Source organism: Ovis canadensis, chromosome X (assembly GCF_042477335.2).
Source record: "Ovis canadensis isolate MfBH-ARS-UI-01 breed Bighorn chromosome X, ARS-UI_OviCan_v2, whole genome shotgun sequence".
NCBI classification, from domain to species: domain Eukaryota; kingdom Metazoa; phylum Chordata; class Mammalia; order Artiodactyla; family Bovidae; genus Ovis; species Ovis canadensis.
This window is the reverse complement of record NC_091727.1, coordinates 97,964,414-97,981,708: the sequence shown is the minus strand read 5'-3', so window position 1 is coordinate 97,981,708 and position 17,295 is coordinate 97,964,414. Positions and strand designations below refer to the sequence as shown.

The following is a 17,295-nucleotide window of genomic DNA, read 5'->3' as shown; positions in this document are numbered from 1 at the left end:
GGAAACAATTACAAGTACCTATAAATTGTTGAACAATCTTTCACAACTTATACTACCAGTGACCTTCAGGAGCATTGTAAACCAGCCTACTCTTAAATGTCACCAGAAAATAAACACATTTCTGGTTTGAACTCCTCTATCATCTCTGGACCAGGTAGCTCTAAACGTTCCTTTTTGTACTGGTTTCCATGCCCAGCAGCAAGGAATGAGAGTACCTATTGGCCCATATTGGCCTACTTTACTCTTTAACAAGTGGTGCTGGGAAAACTTGTCAACCATTTGTAAAAGAATAAAACTAGAACACTTTCTAACACCATACACAAAAATAAACTCAAAATGGATTAAAGATCTAAACATAAGACCAGAAACTATAAAACTCCTAGAGGAGAACCTAGGCAAAACACTCTCCAACATAAATCACAGCAGGATCCTCTATGACCCACCTCCCAGAATATTGGAAATAAAAGCAAAAATAAACAAATGGGACCTAATTAAACTTAAAAGCTTCTGCACAACAAAGGAAACTATAAGCAAGGTGAAAAGACAGCCTTCAGAATGGGAGAAAATAATAGCAAATGAAGCAACTGACAAACAACTAATCTCAAAACCATACAAGCAACTCATGCAGCTCAATTCCAGAAAAATAAACGATCCAATCAAAAAATGGGCCAAAGAACTAAATAGACATTTCTCCAAAGAAGACATACAGATGGCTAACAAACACAAGAAAAGATGCTCAACATCACTCATTATCAGAGAAATGCTGTGGTACATATACACAATGGAGTATTACTCAGTCATCACAAAGAATACATTTGAATCAGTTCTAATGAGGTGGATGAAACTGGAGCCTATTATACAGAGTGAAGTAATCCAGAAAGAAAAACACCAATACAGTATACTAACATATATATATGGAATTTAGAAAGATGGTAATGATAACCCTGTATGCGAGACAGCAAAAGAGACGTACATGTACAGAACACACTTTTTGACTCTGTGGGAGAGGGAGAGGGCAGGATTATTTGGGAGAATGGCATTGAAACATGTATAATATCATATAAGAAACGAATCGCCAGTCTAAGTTCAATGCAGAATACAGGATGCTTGGGGCTTGTGCAGTGAGATGACCCAGAGGGATGGTATGGGGAGGGAGGTGGAAGGGGGGTTCAGGAGTGGGAACTTATGTACACCCATGGTGGATTCATGTTGATGTATGGCAAAACCAATACAGTATTGTGAAGTAAACAAACAAACAAAAAAAGGCAAAAAAATTTTTTTTCACCATTCTGACCAGTGGGAAATGGCATTTGGTGTGGCTTTGATTCGCATTTCTTTCAGTATGAGTGAGCCAGACATTTTTCTGATGGTTAAGGATCATCTTTGTATCAATTTTTTGGTAAGTTGTCTCTTCATGGTTTTTACCCTATATTTCCGTAAGGCTTTTAGTCATTTAGTTCTCACGTTACCAGTTCTTTATATATTAAGTATATTCACCTTTTGTGGTACAGTACAAATATTTTCTTCATATTGTGTCAGTTTTCTGTTGACTATGTTTACAGTGTTTTATAGTGCAATTGGTTTTTATTTCATATAGTCATCCATGTTTCATGTATTTGATTATGTTTACATCTGGAATTTGAGTGATGGTTAGGAAGCACTTTGATACAACAAAGTTTAAAAGGTATTCACCCCCCACATTTTTTCCTTATGTTTACACCCTTTCATTTTTTTACATTTATTTGCCTGTTTGATTTGCAGTTTATTCTTTCATACAGTGTGAGATATAAGCTTCATTAAATGGTGATAGTAGTGGAGTTCAATGCATACAATAACAAATATCCTTGAGTACGTGTGTGCATGCTAAGTCGCTTTGGTCATGTCAGACTCTGCAACCCTATGGACTGCAGCCCACCAGGCTCCTTGTCTATGGGATCCTCAGGGAAAGAATCCTGGCGTGGAATGCCATGACCTCCTCCAGGGGATCTTCCCCACCCAGGGATCAAACGCAGGTTTCTTATGTCTCCTGCATTGGCAGGCAGATTCTTTACCACTAGCGTCACCTGGGAAGGAAATAAATATCATTGAGTACATACCAATATGAATAAATAAGTAAATAAAGAAACAATGGAAAATGGCAGATCCTCTTTACAGAAGAATTAATAAACAGAAGGAATGTTATGATCACCACAAAAATTATTGTTGCCATCAAGAAATCTTGATGGGTGGTAAAATTATGTTTAAAAATCACATATTTACATCAGCTCAAGGCATCTCCCCATAAAATACTAATTAATACAAAGATAAAATTAGCGTCTTCACAATGGAATGACCTGGTGACCTATATCAACTAACTGATTAGAGTTAATATCACCAGTGAGGAGACAGGGTGATGTCACATGCCTCCTGATGTGACCCACTGGGAAGGGCATGATTATTGCTCCTATGCTATTTCTCCCCAAAATCCAGATTTTGAATTTAATCAGGGGATATTTAAACCAATGTTGAGGAACATTCTGAAAAAAGAATAAAAAAAGAAAGAAAACTAAGCAGTACTTCTGAAAAGTGCCAAGGACACAAAAGACAGAAAAGACACAAAAGACTGAGGACTATCACAGACCAGAAGAGACTCAGGACACAGGGTCACTAAATGCTATATGAAATCTTGGGTGGGATCCTTGACCAGCAAAGGGACAACAGTAGAATAACTGGAGAAATCCAAATAAAGTCTATATAGTATAGTTAACAGTATTACATCAAAGTTTGTCTCCTCATTTCAATAATTATATTATAGTAACACAAGAAGTTAAGATCAGAGGAACTTCAATCAAAAGTGTATGAGAACTCTCTGTTAATCTTGTCACTTTCCAGAAATGCTAAAATTATTTCAAAATAAAAGTTGTTAAAAGTCCCTCCTTGACTTCTGATCTATTTCATCCAAAGTGAACAACTGATGAAATAAAGCAGCTTTTCTCATCTCTGCTTAAAGAAGATGTGCTGCTGGAACATTAGAACACTCAGGTTTAAACTCCAGTTACTGGTTAACCACCAGAGGTGAATAACATCCCTGCTAGAAATTCCTGGCATGGTGATCAGCAAACAAGGAGACCTGGGAACAAAAATCTCTTTCTTTTGCACATCATAGCTACATGATCTTGACTGTCAGTCTCTCAGAGGCTTACTGTCTGCATCTGCCAAATTAACTGCCACCTTGCCATACAGTGCAATAAAGATTAAATGGGATATTGTGTTATTATAAGGATTACATGAGTTAAAGTTGTAAAAAAGTCACTCACAGTGTCATACACTGAGTAGATACTTAATAAGTAATAACTACCATTTTCATTATTTTTATTATCATGCCAGTTGACCCAATCTTCCCTCTCAGGATCAATACATTTTAAATCACTGAAACTATTTCCAGGGATCAGAGACATCATGATTTTCCTACTATATCAGTCTACTGGATCCCCAAAGTAGGAAGCAGCTCCTCCAGTTCTGTTATTATCTGTCTCCGGCTGCTTAGGAGGCTGTAACAAAATATCACAGACTGGTGCCTTAAGCAATAGACATTCCCTGTCCTAGAGGCTAAGTCCTGAGGTCCAGGTGCTAGCATGGTTGGATTCCTGTGAGACCTCTTTTCCTAGCATACCAACGGCTGCCTTCTCACTGTCCTCACCTGGCAGACAGAAAGAGAAAGCTCTAGTCTCTTCTTCTTATAAGGACACTAATTTCATCAAGGGGGCTCCACCCTCACGACCTCATCTAATCCTAATTACCTTCCTCCGCCTCCAAATGCCATCATTTCAGGGATTAAGGCTTCAATGTATAATTTTAGGGGAACATATTCAATACATAGAACTCTTATAACTTTTAAAATTCCAAATACCAGCTTACTTTGTAGATTTCATTTCAAATGTAGAAGATAAAAACATTTTAAACACTTCTTTAGCTGGAAAGGTTAACATCATTTCAAGATATTTTTCTCTTGTGTTTTCCTATATATATATAATGTGTATATACAGACATATGCATTATACTGAATATGCAGTGTTTTCTTTCACTTAGCAGTTGCATTAATATACTTAGAGACTAGACTTTTTTTTAGGAAATAGAGGAAATTTAGGGGTTTTAATCATGCGTATATCACAGCATGTATTATAGTACTCACTACCTCTCTATTGTTGGATATTCTATGGTTTGCTCTGCTATCATTCTTATAAACAATGTTATAATGTGCTGAAAGATGTATAAATAAGGATCCTCACCTTTGAGAATATTTCCCTATATCAGTAAATAATCTTTCACAGTACACGTTTTAACAATTGCATTATACTTAATTATGTCTTCCATTTCCTTAACTGTCTGTTACTGGACAAGAGATTATATCTACCATTTTGCTCTGAGAAATAACCTTGAACAAACTTCCTTGAAAAAAATGGCCTATGCACATCTCTGACCTGTTATTTCAAATAAACCCCCAGAACTGGAACTGCTGGATCAAAGGCTTCATAACTGTGTAAGATTTTGATACATACTGCCAAGTTGTGTGCTCAGGAAAAGCATATTATCTCAACACTTGCTAGAAGGCTATGAAAGTACCCACTTCTTCTCTGTCCCCTTACCAACGACATCATGGTTTGGGAAGAAAAAAAATCCCTATTTTAATATACAGAAAATATTTCATTTTTGTTAACTTTTCTCTTTTACAACAGCTAAAAATTTTAGTCTCATTTTAAACATCAATTGGTTGAACTCATGAAGGAGTTTACAAAACATCATCTTGGTGGTGAAAAGTAACTTTGGTGCTTTATATTTTGAAAACAAGCAATATGTAGAAAGGGCCAGAAAGGTATTATTATCCCTAGCTCTATTTTGGTAAAAGTGGAAGTTGATGTTCAGGAAGCCCGAAGTGATTTTCCCAAGGTCAATAAAAGATCATGACTCCTAGGATTCATCACAGGCCCTGAAGTTGTTAAGTAAACATGGAGTGGGTAAGGAATCTAAACTTTTACAGATGCAAATAAAAAGGTAACATATGATATAACTCATTGATGGTGTTGGCCTAGCCCTCTCCTCTCCTTTTGCCTTTCCCCTCTAAACATCATCATGGCAATAAAAAAATAAAAGCAAAGGGAGGAGGCAAGTGAGACAGCTGGGCTTGGGAGGTCTCCCAAGCATAATTAGAACATATTTTATTCGCTTCAGCATTTGGCTCCATAACAGTACTTGGGATGACAGTCTGTGAGGTGCCTCGGGGCCAGTCACATGGCTTCCCGACCGATGTCCTATCTAGGTTGCTCAAGCCTCCCTGGTCCCAGCATGTCTCCGCTTGGCCTTTTGCATGGAGATCCAAAAAGAAATGGGCCACTCAAGGGACAGTAGCTTTCTCCCACATCACACAGGTCTGCTCATGTCTTAATGTTCATTTCTGTGTTTTTAAGGAAGATGCAAATGCACTAATTCTTTTCAGGCAGTCACATTTTATGTCTTTTCCAAAATAATTCATTTACTTCCCTCACATCAAAAATTCAAAGCTGGCCTCTGTGGTAAATAATTCAGCATTCTTTTAAGTGACTTAATCTTAAATAACTACTTATTTAATTCCAGAAGATAGATGAGAGAGGGATTTATATATATGTAGCATATATATCATATATAATATGTATGTGTGTATATATAATATATGACATATTTAATATACACACACATATATGTGCTATACCTACACACATAGACACACGACACATACTTTGGAATTTGATAGGAAAGGCTTACAGGATTTCAGAGACGCAGAGCTTGAGCAACAGGGTGGATGAAGGTTCCATTTGCTAAAACGGGTAAAAAGTGGAGGGAAAGGTAGGTCAAGAGAGACACATTAAGTAAAGAGCCAAACTAATACTACAGAAAATAAAACCAAACATTAACATTCTGGAGAATTCCCTGGTGGTCCAGTGGTTGGCATTCGAAGCTATCACTGCTGAGGCCTCAGGTTCAATCCCTGGTCGGGGAACCAACATCCCACAAGCTGAGGATCACTTTCCTGAGCTGAAGAAAAAGCTGAGCATATTCCAGGCAAAACCAGTGAAAAGAGATCCATACTTGGATAAATATGGTGTGTATCTGTAAAAGCAAATTCCACAGGAATTCAGTCTAAAAAAGAAGAGATCAGTTATTATACAACCATCAGGTTGGTCTTCCCTGGGGACATATGAGTTTTTTCCTTCTGATATTTAGTACTACAGAATTTTTCTAGGAAAAACTATCACCATAAGGGTCCAAAAGTTGTGGAATAAAAGGAATAGCAACCATTGTTACCATCCTTGAAAACTATGTTGTTTAGCCTAGAGAAGCAATATAGAGTAATGGAAAAACTGTCAAACTAGATGCTGTAAGATCTACCCGTATTATGGACATAAGAAATCTCTTAGCTTCCTTAAGCCTTGGCTCCTTCCTAGATAATATCAATATAATTTTTAATATTTTTCTCATAGCTTTGTATGAAGGATAAAACTTGATGGTATACACTTACTAAGAATTACAAATTCACGGGCAGAATCAGCTTAATGGTTTTCACTTCCCTCCTCAGGAGAGTTTTGTCGTTGAGACAGCATGACCCATGGAGACATAATAATTCCCTGTCTTCTTCCTTTTCTCAGTGTGGCGAAAACACAGGTATAAGCATCTCTCTTTGGCAAGGGGAGTAACAACTCTCTTGACAATCTAGGTGCCCCAATTTGGTCCCATCTTCTTTAATGAATCACCCCTTCTCTGCAGAGTGAAGCTGATGGATCTTCATTTACATTACTGATAACCTGCTTTACCCTCCATCATCTATTCTGTATTAGGGTCCTGGTTCATGCCTGCTCTAATACCTTCATTAAATGGAGATAACTTAGCATTGAGGAAGAGGGCAATGTTAATCTTAAATTCCACCTCAATGGCTTAGCGAGTTAAGAATCTGCCTGCAATGCAGGAGACGCAGGATATGTGGATCAGGCAGATCCCCTGGAGGAGATGGCAACCCACTCCAGTGTTCTTGCCTGGAGAATCCCATGGACAGAGGAACCTGGTGGGCTACAGTCCATCTGAGCATCGGACACATCTGAGCATGCATGCACATACATACCAACCACCTTTGCTATTTTTCCCTCAAGGGAAAAATTGATGCCACCATCAATGAAATTCTATAATTCAAAATTCCTAAACTGTTATAAATAAGATTGATGTTCAAATTATATTCTTTAATTTATGTACTTCACAATTTGGTTCTGTTCTCTTTGCTATTTTAGGTATGTTTGATTGTATCCTGGAATCCATTTTAATTCCCTTGGTGGTTAGGGATATAGCAATATGATATCTAAAAGGAGCTTATAATAATATGAGAAAATGTTTATGGTAAACTGAAATTTTAAAAAAATCAAGATATAATAATGCTTTTATATAAGATCTCAACTAGAAAAAATATACATAGAGATGAATGGAAAACTATGTTCAAAAGTTGGCAGTGATTATGACTTGGTGATGGATTGTAGTTTAAATGTATACAAAGATAAAAGAAATCAATACTAAATGTAATTCCCACAATAACCAGTATGGAGCTCAACCAGTCAATCCTAAAGGAAGTCACTCCTGAATATTCATTGGAAGGACTGATGCTGAAACTAAAACTCCAATACTTTGGCTGCTTGATGTGAACAGCCAACTCATTGGAAAAGACCTTGATGCTGAGAAAGACTGAGGCAGAAGGAAAAAGGGGCGACAGAGGATAAGATGGTTGGAAGGCATCACTGACTCAGTGGACATGAGTCTAAGCAAACTCTGGGAGACAGTGAAGGAAAAGGAAGCCTGGCATACTGCAGTCCATTGGGTCACAAAGAGTCGGACACGACTGAAGGACTGAACAACAACAACCAGGTATTATTTTTATAAGTTAGTAAATAGCATGATGCAACAAGTTAAATAAATACAGTAAACCAATGGAATACTACACTGAATGCCATTTTGTCAATGAGTTTCCATGACATCTGATCATGATCATAAGACAATAAAGGAAAAACAATGTAAAATATGTAACAATGATCTGATTTTTACTAAAAAGGATACAGAAATAAAAATGACTGAATAATATGTATGAAAATGTTAACAATGGATATCTCTAGCTGGTGAGTTACACAAGATTTTTTTCTTTCTTTTACAATAGTCTTTAATATTTTTTTACAATGAATATGTGCTACTTTCATAATCAAGAAAAGAACTTAATCTTTTACCTGCATCTATCCCAGTGAGGTAGTTCTATAAGACTTCTGAAGAGTTTCTAAATGTTTCTACTGGTTTTAAACATGTTGGGCTTAGTATCATGAAGAAAAAACATCTTGTCTTCCCTGATGGGCTGGCTCTTCTGTCCATGATGATATCAGTAAACCCACAGATAACCATCATACACGCATACCACCAAGAAGTACAAAAGCAGTTCTCAGTGAAATTCACACTTACTGCCCCCAACATCTTTTGAACCAGAAATTTCTCTGAAGCCATTTTATAAGCACTATTGCAAAGTTAATAGTTTGAATATTACATTCACTTCTTATGCTTATGGGAATATTTTCAGGTCACAGAATATCCAAAAATTAGATGGGAAAAGGGCAGACTGACCCCCTCAAAAGCTTTCCCAAATTAACTAAAGATACATTCCCAGTCAACTTCATTGATGCTTCTCACAAGGAAACCAACAATACTGAATTACCTGCCTTACAGCCTCCCTGAAATAAGGCAGGGGCACAAACAAATGAACAAAATGTATTAAAAGAAAGCAGAAGATAAGAGTATTAAGGAATGAATAGTGTCCTTAAGATATCACTCGTCAAAGATGAATCTGTATTGAAGCAAACTGTTAGACTGGTAAGACATTGACAAAGTACTAAGCTCTCAAATTTGGGGTCCTTATCTAACCTCAAACTTTGGACACCAAGACCTCTCACTCATGACTCACTTCTCTACAACTCAAAGGGCTGAAAGAAGTGCCATAAAGCTTCTCATTGGCTTCAGGCACCAACCTGAGGCCAGTGCCAATCTCAATGGCTCTTCCATCCCATACACATCATTTTCAGTCTCATTCTCACCCCACTGTGGTGCTTCTCTCTGCTTCAAGCTTCCACTGCTGCCCTTGTCCATCATTGTGTGTTCTGATTCCATGAAAAGACAAATTGGGTTATTTGCTGAACCTTGACAGAATGCTCCTCCAGCTCCTACTTTTATTGAATCCTAACTATCTTCTGATGACACTCCCTTCCCAGCAGACTTTCGAGTGAAGACTGGTTACTCTTCATATTTCACAAAGTGGGAATAATGGAGATCTGAACCTGTTATTTACTAACCCAGCACCATGCTCATTATTCTCGAATTCTCATATAAAAACCTCTGGTCTCTTAAATGCTTGCCTCTTAGCTATCTACCTCTTTGTGCCTCCTAATAACTTTCCCCATTCAGGACCTATTCAAGATGGTTTTAGTTTATGGTTTACTGCCTCCTCTACTACTGTGTCCTGACATCATCCTTTAGAGATCTGCATTGCCTTTGCAGCCACAGACTTTTCTCTTCACTTCCATCCCTACCCGGCCTGGATCTGATGGCTAAAAATTGAAGCTACTTGCCCTCCAGCCCCCTCAGATTCTTTCCCTCATGGTCCTTCTGCCACCACTCCAAATTCCAAACCCTAACCCAATATTACAATCTACCCTTGCTGATTCACTAAGCAAGAGAAAGTCATGCAAACTGGGCAGTTTGGCAACATTACAAACTCATGATCTCCAACCTCTGCTGGAGTTTCAGCCACACCCCCTGTATACTTTTATTCAGTCCATACTCTGTCTTCCCCAATGACCATGTTAGGCCTTCACTACCTTGCTCAAAAGCTCCTGCTACCTTCCAATCTCAATCTCTGGTTTGCCCCCTGCTTCACTAACACAGCAGAGGTTTTTGGCTATAATTTTCTTCATTTTTTCCAGCTCCAACATAAACATTCACAAATCACATCCTTCCTCATTTTTTTTGCCCTCAAAAATGAGAACTGGCGGAAATTCCCTGCTGGTTCAGTGGTTAGGACTCGGTGCTTTCATTGCCAACGGCCTGGGTTTGATCCCCAGGCAGGGAACTAAAACCTCATGTGCCACATGACTCATCCAAAAAAACCATGAAGACTATAAGGACCATCATCCAGTTTAAGGGCAATCCTTCCCCTGGGCCTTGCTCCATACCCTCTCCTGTCATCTCTCAGACACTGGCATTCAAGTTTCATTCTATATTTAAACCATCCTCTCCATGTAGACCTTTTCCTTTCATACTCCAGTTATGCTAGAGTCTTTTCATAGCTTACAATTTTCAAAAGTACCCTTCTGTTAGGATGTGTCCCCATGAAACTAGTCCCTCCTCCCCTTCCTGACCCAACAAAACCACTAGAAGTCCGAAACTATTCACGATATTCCTTTCCTTCATTTTCTACTGATCCCTCATTCATCTGCATCTTGCTCTTCCCACTTCATAGAAGGGGCCCTTGGGAAGGTCAGCACTAACTTCCAAATGTAAAATCCTTGGGCTCTTTGCAAGCTTTCTCTTTCTAGATCTCTTGTACATAACAGTGTTGAAACATTTGCTCCATTTTCATGCAAGGTTGTAATACTGGATTAGGGTTTGGAATTTGGAGTGGTGGCAGAAAGACCATGGTGGAAACACTTCCTCCTCCTTTGGTGTCCATGACAATGCATTCTAGTTCTGCCCACACTTATCTGACTCATAGCCTCCTTGTAATATCTGCCATGGGATTCAGGACTGGACCCAATACGGTCCAGCATCAACACGTGTAGACTAGATGGGACCCACTGGATTTCAATGCCCACCATCACAACTTCCCAGCCCTCACACCACTTCACCAGTGGTATGTCCTTGTTGTAACTGTCAACACCAAATGTAAATTTTTAGCGATGAGATATATCTTTTGAAAGAGGATGGCTTTATCATCTTTATCTCACATTACATGATATAATATTACATATAAAAACATTAGTATATTTCCCCCTAAAGTGAGGAGAACCATAACATGGATTAGCACAAAAGGTCCTGGTTTAACCATTTAAAAATGAGAATACTAACATTATCCTCAAAATGTAATGAGGATTAAATGAGATAAAGGGGCAGGAGAGACCAGAACCGTATCCAGTACATGGCAAGCGGCATGAGACACGTTTGCTGAATCCACACCTAGAGTCAGTGAGTGACCTTGGGCAGTAAACAATTGGTTGGTTGCAAAAACACAAAGTTAGTAAAGGCAAGTAAAGCATCAGTCAGTCCAACAAATTGTCTGGGGTACTCGGATCAAGTCCAGGGATTATGATCCCCTAGCCTATGTAACCAAGTATGCATGTGCTGACACGGCAGGCCACCATCTCTGGTGGGAGGCCCAGTGGGCTTCCAGTCTTCTCTCCATGATTCCTGTCAGCACCATGATGAGAACCAGTAGCAGCAGAAAGCTGGGAGAGCTGGAGTCTGAGCTGCCCTGGATGGCAGGCAAGGCAGGCACGGAACACATTTGCTGCTGCTCCAACCAGTATGCTGTCAACACTCTCCTCCCCCAGCTATGACCCGGCATACCTCGGCCCACCCATTTCAAAAGCTGCCAAACACCAGCATCAAGAAAACCAGTGGCAGATGGACTGGAATTTGATTTTTGCAAGCAGTCATTCTGGCATTATGCAGTCAGTCTTTGAATGCTCTGCCCCCCTCCCCCCAGATTAATGAGGTCACCATGGGAGTTTGTGAATAGACACAGGAGGTGAAACTGCCACATTTCTTTAGCTCCTCTTTTTTGGCTGTCAAGTGAAATTACCCAGTGTGGCTTTAGCAGTGCCCGAGGCAATCACGAATTTAGCACACATTACACATATCCATTGCATCTCTTCTACCATGCCCCTTATTCAAAGTGGCATTTGATTGTATTGGGAAAATATCTGTTCTTATGTAAGTTTCCTTAGACCTTATAAAATGTACTGACACTATAATCTAACCAATACAGAGATTTTTGCATGACAGTGATCTTTCTTAATTCGAGAGTGGCATATATATATATATAGCACTTCCCCGTAATAGGATACAACTTTTTCTTTTACATTTTCCTAAAAATATGTTTAAAAACTTCCCTACATACTAAACACACAGTGTGATGTAGGAAACTTTCAGTCCAAAGGAATATAGTGTGTCACACATATTATCTTTCATGAGTCCTTAAAGACTCATTTGTAAGTGTCTCAAGCTCTTTATCTGCCTAAATATAATTTCACTCACACTTTGTGGTTGCTGCATGGATTCAGTTTACAATCCAAAGGAACACACTGATGATGACATTTAAAACACAGGATGCCAATTTACATCTGTGCTTCTTTTGTTCAAAATAGGAACAGGTTTATTTCAAGTCAAGTTTTCACTCAATACTGACAGCCATAAAGAGAGATACATCTTTAAACATGCTAAACAAAAGGCCAAGGGCCTTTTGTACCCTTTCTTTAATGTCACTGTAAATAAAGAGGCGTAAGAATGCAGACAGACAAGAAGTGAAAGGACAATGCAGGACACAGAGAGGAAAACCTCAGAAATCAACATGGAAATCTATTCTTCCAGGCCAGTTATTTCTTTTTCAGTTTCTGAAACAACATCAGAAACTGTCATCACACAGTACATGCAGATACATTTATTTGGGGCAAATTGACTTGTTTCTACATGCTTTCGAAAGAATGGATGAAAGGCAGACGATAACCATCATAGAGAACCCCTCTACTCAGAGGTTATTTGACTAGGGTGAGTGAGTTCATACACATATTGCCAATCAAAGACGTCATGCAGAGCTGAGATCACAATGTATACAGAGCTATTTTGACCTGCATTATCCTATAGATTCCATATCATTCAACAGTTTTATAAATGTAATTTTAATATTATATATAAAACTCCATCATATGGATATACCAAGATAAAAATAAGATTTAAAAAAAAATAATTGTACTCAATTTACTTTTGATTGGCTAGAGAGATTGGAAGCCTGGCAGTGGTTAAAGCAGTCATATAACTAAATATAGCAATCCTTGACATTTTTTTGTTTGCAATTCTATAGAATGCCTTGGGAATCCCTGACATTGAGGCAAAAGAGCAATCAGACATCTGTGCTATGAGAAAGACAAAGAGAGAATGATGATGGCCTAAATCTCATGCCATTCCATCTCTTGCTACAGGTCCTGAGAACGTCCATGCTATGTTTAGGTGAAGACTGAAGTGTGTATATGTTTGTATGTGTGTATGCTACAAGGAGGAGGGGTGTGATCGTGGAGTACTTTGACCAAAGAAGTTCTGTTTTAACCTGTTTTATATACATCAGGCAATTAGAAGGCATTTTTTGCATAAAAGAAGGTTCTGCTGCCAAACACATAAGCACGCACGCATGTGCATGCACACACACACACACAAACATAAAAATTTGGAAAGCACTGGTGTAGAAGAAAAAAACCAGTATTGGAGCCTGTGGACTGGGTTCATATCCTAGTTCAATCATGTTAGCAGTTCAATTAAGTTCAGTTGCTCAGTTGTGTCTGACTCTTTGTGACCCCATGAACTGCAGCATGCCAGGCCTCCCTGTCCATCACCAACACCTGGAGTTTACTCAAACTCATGTCCATTGAGTCGGTGATGCCATCCAGCCGGCTCATCCTCTGTCATCCCCTTCTCCTGCCCTCAATTGTTTCCAGCATCAGGGTCTTTTCAAATGAGTCAGTACTTCGCATCAGGTGGCCAAAATATTGGAGTTTCAGCTTCAACATCAGTCCTTCTAATGAACACCCAGGACTGATCTCCTTTAAGATGGACTGGTTGGATCTCCTTGTAGTCCAAGGGATTCTCAAGAGTCTTCTCCAACACCACAGTTCAAAAGCATCAATTCTTCAGCACTCAGCTTTCTTTATCACCCAACACTCACATCCATACATGACTACTGGAAAAGCCACAGATTTGACTAGATGGACCTTTGTTGACAAAGTAATATCTCTGCTTTTTAATATGCTGTCTAGGTTGGTCATAGCTTTCCTTCCAAGGAGTTAGTGTCTTTTAATTTCATGACTGCAATGATCATCTGCAGTGAATTTGGAGCCCAAAAAAATAAAGTCTGCCACTATTTTCCCACCTATTTGCCATGAAGTGGTGGGAACAGATGCCATGATCTTAGTTTTCTGAATGTTGAGCTTTAAGCCAACTTTTTCATTATCCTCTTTCACTTTCATCAAGAGGCTCTTTAGTTCTTCTTCAATTTCTGTCATAAGGATGGTGTCATCTGCATATCTGAGGTTATTGATATTTCTCCTGGCAATCTTGATTCCAGCCTGTGCTTCATCCAGCCCAGCATTTCTCATGATGTACTCTGCATAGAAGTTAAATAAGCAGGGTGACAATATACAGCCTTGACGTACTCCTTTTCCTATTTGGAACCAGTCTGTTGTTCCATGTCCAGTTCTAACTGCTGTTTCCTAAACTGCATACAGATTTCTCAAGAGGCAGGTCAGGTGGTTTGGCAATCCCATCTCTTTCAGAATTTTCCACAGTTTGTTGTGATTCACACAGTCAATGGCTTTGGCATCATCAATAAATCAGAAATAGATGTTTTTCTGGAACTTTCTTGCTTTTTCCATGATCCAGCGGATGTTGGCAATTTGATCTCTGGTTCCTCTGCCTTTTCTAAAACCAGCTTGAACATGTAGAAGTTCACAGTTCATGTACTGTTGAAGCCTGCCTTGGAGAATTTTGAGCTTTACTAGCATATGAGATGAGTGCAATTGTGCAGTAGTTTGAGCATTCTTTGCCACTGCCTTTCTTAGGCATTGGAATGAAAACTGACATTTTCCAGTCCTGTGGCCACTGCTGAGTTTTCCAAATTTGCTGGCAGATTGAGTGCAGCACTTTCACAGCATCATCTTTCAGGATTTGAAATAGCTCAACTGGAATTCCATCACCTCCACTAGCTTTGTTTCTAGTGTTAGCAGTTATATGACTTTAATTAAATTATCCTTTCTTTCCAAATCAGCAATTTCCTGATCTGTAAACTGGAGACAAAATATACACCTCATAGGGTAATACACATTAGCTGAGGCTGAATTTACCTGCTTAGTGGTCCACAGAAAAGATTATATTAGAAGGAAATCATCATGAAGTCAGGTTGTCAGATTCAGTCTACATATAATACTGCTGCTGCTGCTAAGTCGCTTCAGTCGTGTCTGACTCTATGCGACCCCATAGATGGCAGCCCATAATCTTAAATACCATCAACCAATTAGCTCAATTAGACAAGGGTTGACAAAGGATTGGCAAAGGGTTATGGAAACTTTTTTTGTAAAGGTCAGATAGTAAATATTTCTGGCTTTGCACACCATACCATCTGTCACAACTATTCAACTCTTCCATCCTAGTGAAAAACCAGTGAAAGACTATATATAAATAAATGGGCAAGTTTTGATACAACTTTACTTACAAAAATAGTTAGTGGTATCCCTGCAGGCTCTACTCTGCCAACTCTAGTTTTGAAGAGTGCATAAGATCATCCTGGCAAGAAATTGGGGAAACAATTGCACAAAATCCTCTATAGACCTTGTCTTACAAATAAGAAAGAAGGGATGAATTTGAACACCAAGGAGTCCAGTGGGAGAGATATAAGTTGTATTCTTGCCCCAGCGGTCTTAACCCAATGACAAGTGACTTTCTAGATGAGGGTTAAGGCTCCTCAACTTGAGTCAATAGCAACCAACATGGACCCTCTTACTAGAAAGCCACAGGTCCTGCAATAATGGTACCAGATTCTCCCACTACTAGACAATCTGATTAGATACTCTGCTGGAAGCTGCACATATTCAATGTAAATGTCCATCAATAGAAGAATGAATGAAGATGTGGTACATATATACAATGGAGTATTACTCAGACATCAATAGTAATGAAATAATGCCATTTGCAGAGACGAGGATGGACCTAGAGACTGTCATACAGAGTGAAGTAAGTCAGAAAGAGAAAAAAAAAATACTGTATAACATTGCTAATATGTGGAATCTAGAAAAATGGTACAAATGAACTTATTGTCCAAAAAAAAAAAAAAAGAGTTACAAATGTAGAGAAAAAGCTTTATGGTTACCAAGCAGGGGAGGGGGTAGGATGATTTGGGAATTTGAGATTGACATATATACACTACTGTGTATAGAATAGATAACTAATGAGAACCTACTGTAGAGTTCAGGGAACTCTATTCAATGCTCTGTAGTAACCTAAATGGGAAGGAAATAAAAAAAAGGGGGGATATATATACACCTATAATTGATTCACTTTGCTGTGCAGCAGAAACTAACCCAACATTATAAAGCAACTATACTCCAATAAAAGTTAAAAAATAAAAACACAAACTACTGTCTCCAAACAATTTATTAATCTCATAGTTCTGTAGATTGATTTGGTTAAGTGAACAGTTCTTACTTGGGGTCTCTCTGGCAGCTACAGTCAGATGGAGGTTGATGTCCTTCAAAGTTCCACCTGGGCTGGATGTCCAAGAAGGCTTTTTCACTAACAGGTCACACACCCTCAGCTGGGATGGTTAGAGCAACTGGTGGCTGGTCAAACATTTCTCTCTTCATGTGGACTCTGAACATCTAAGCTCTCTCTAGCATGAAGAACTAGTTCAGATGGATTTCTTACCTGGAATGTGGCTTCTAGCAGGATGAGCATTCCAAGAGATTCAGACCAATGTTGCTCCAAAGCTTCTTATGATATAGTCTACAGGGTCATCAGTGTCACTCCCACCACATTCTAATGGGCAAAGGCCAGCCCTGGCTCAAACAGAGGGCCTACACACACGGAAGTATTGTTCATTTGGATGCCATCTTTGGAAACCAGCTGATAGAAGTATGTCAAAAAGTATCCATTTGGAAGAGCAAGTTTTTGGAACAGTGCTCGGCTGACTTCTTTAAAGGTCTAAAGCCAAACTAGATCACAAACTCAAAGCTTTCACTATCTCCTCATAAATGTGTGTTTCTCGAGATCATCTAGCTACAGAGTATGTGTCAGAAGTTTTGGTTAAAGCCTCCTCACCTCACTAAGGGATACACAGAGCCACTTTATAATAAAGATGTAAAAATCTCTTCAAAGAAGCTGAAGGTAGTTTAAAGACATTTTGTAAAGCTTCTGACCTTTGAGGTGAAAAGCAATCCTTGCTCAAGATTCTAGTCA

General features: G+C 38.8%; 1 protein-coding gene and 1 non-coding gene across 7 annotated transcripts in view; one reads left to right on the top strand and one right to left on the bottom strand.

Annotated features, from left to right (window-relative positions):
- Nucleotides 1-17,295, bottom strand: part of FGF13 (fibroblast growth factor 13) — a 581,564-nt gene that overhangs the window by 352,585 nt on the left and 211,684 nt on the right. The gene's annotated exons all lie outside the window — the stretch shown is intronic.
- TRNAE-UUC (transfer RNA glutamic acid (anticodon UUC)) lies at nt 10,081-10,153 on the top strand. The gene has a single exon. It is a non-coding gene; the product is annotated as a tRNA-Glu (tRNA).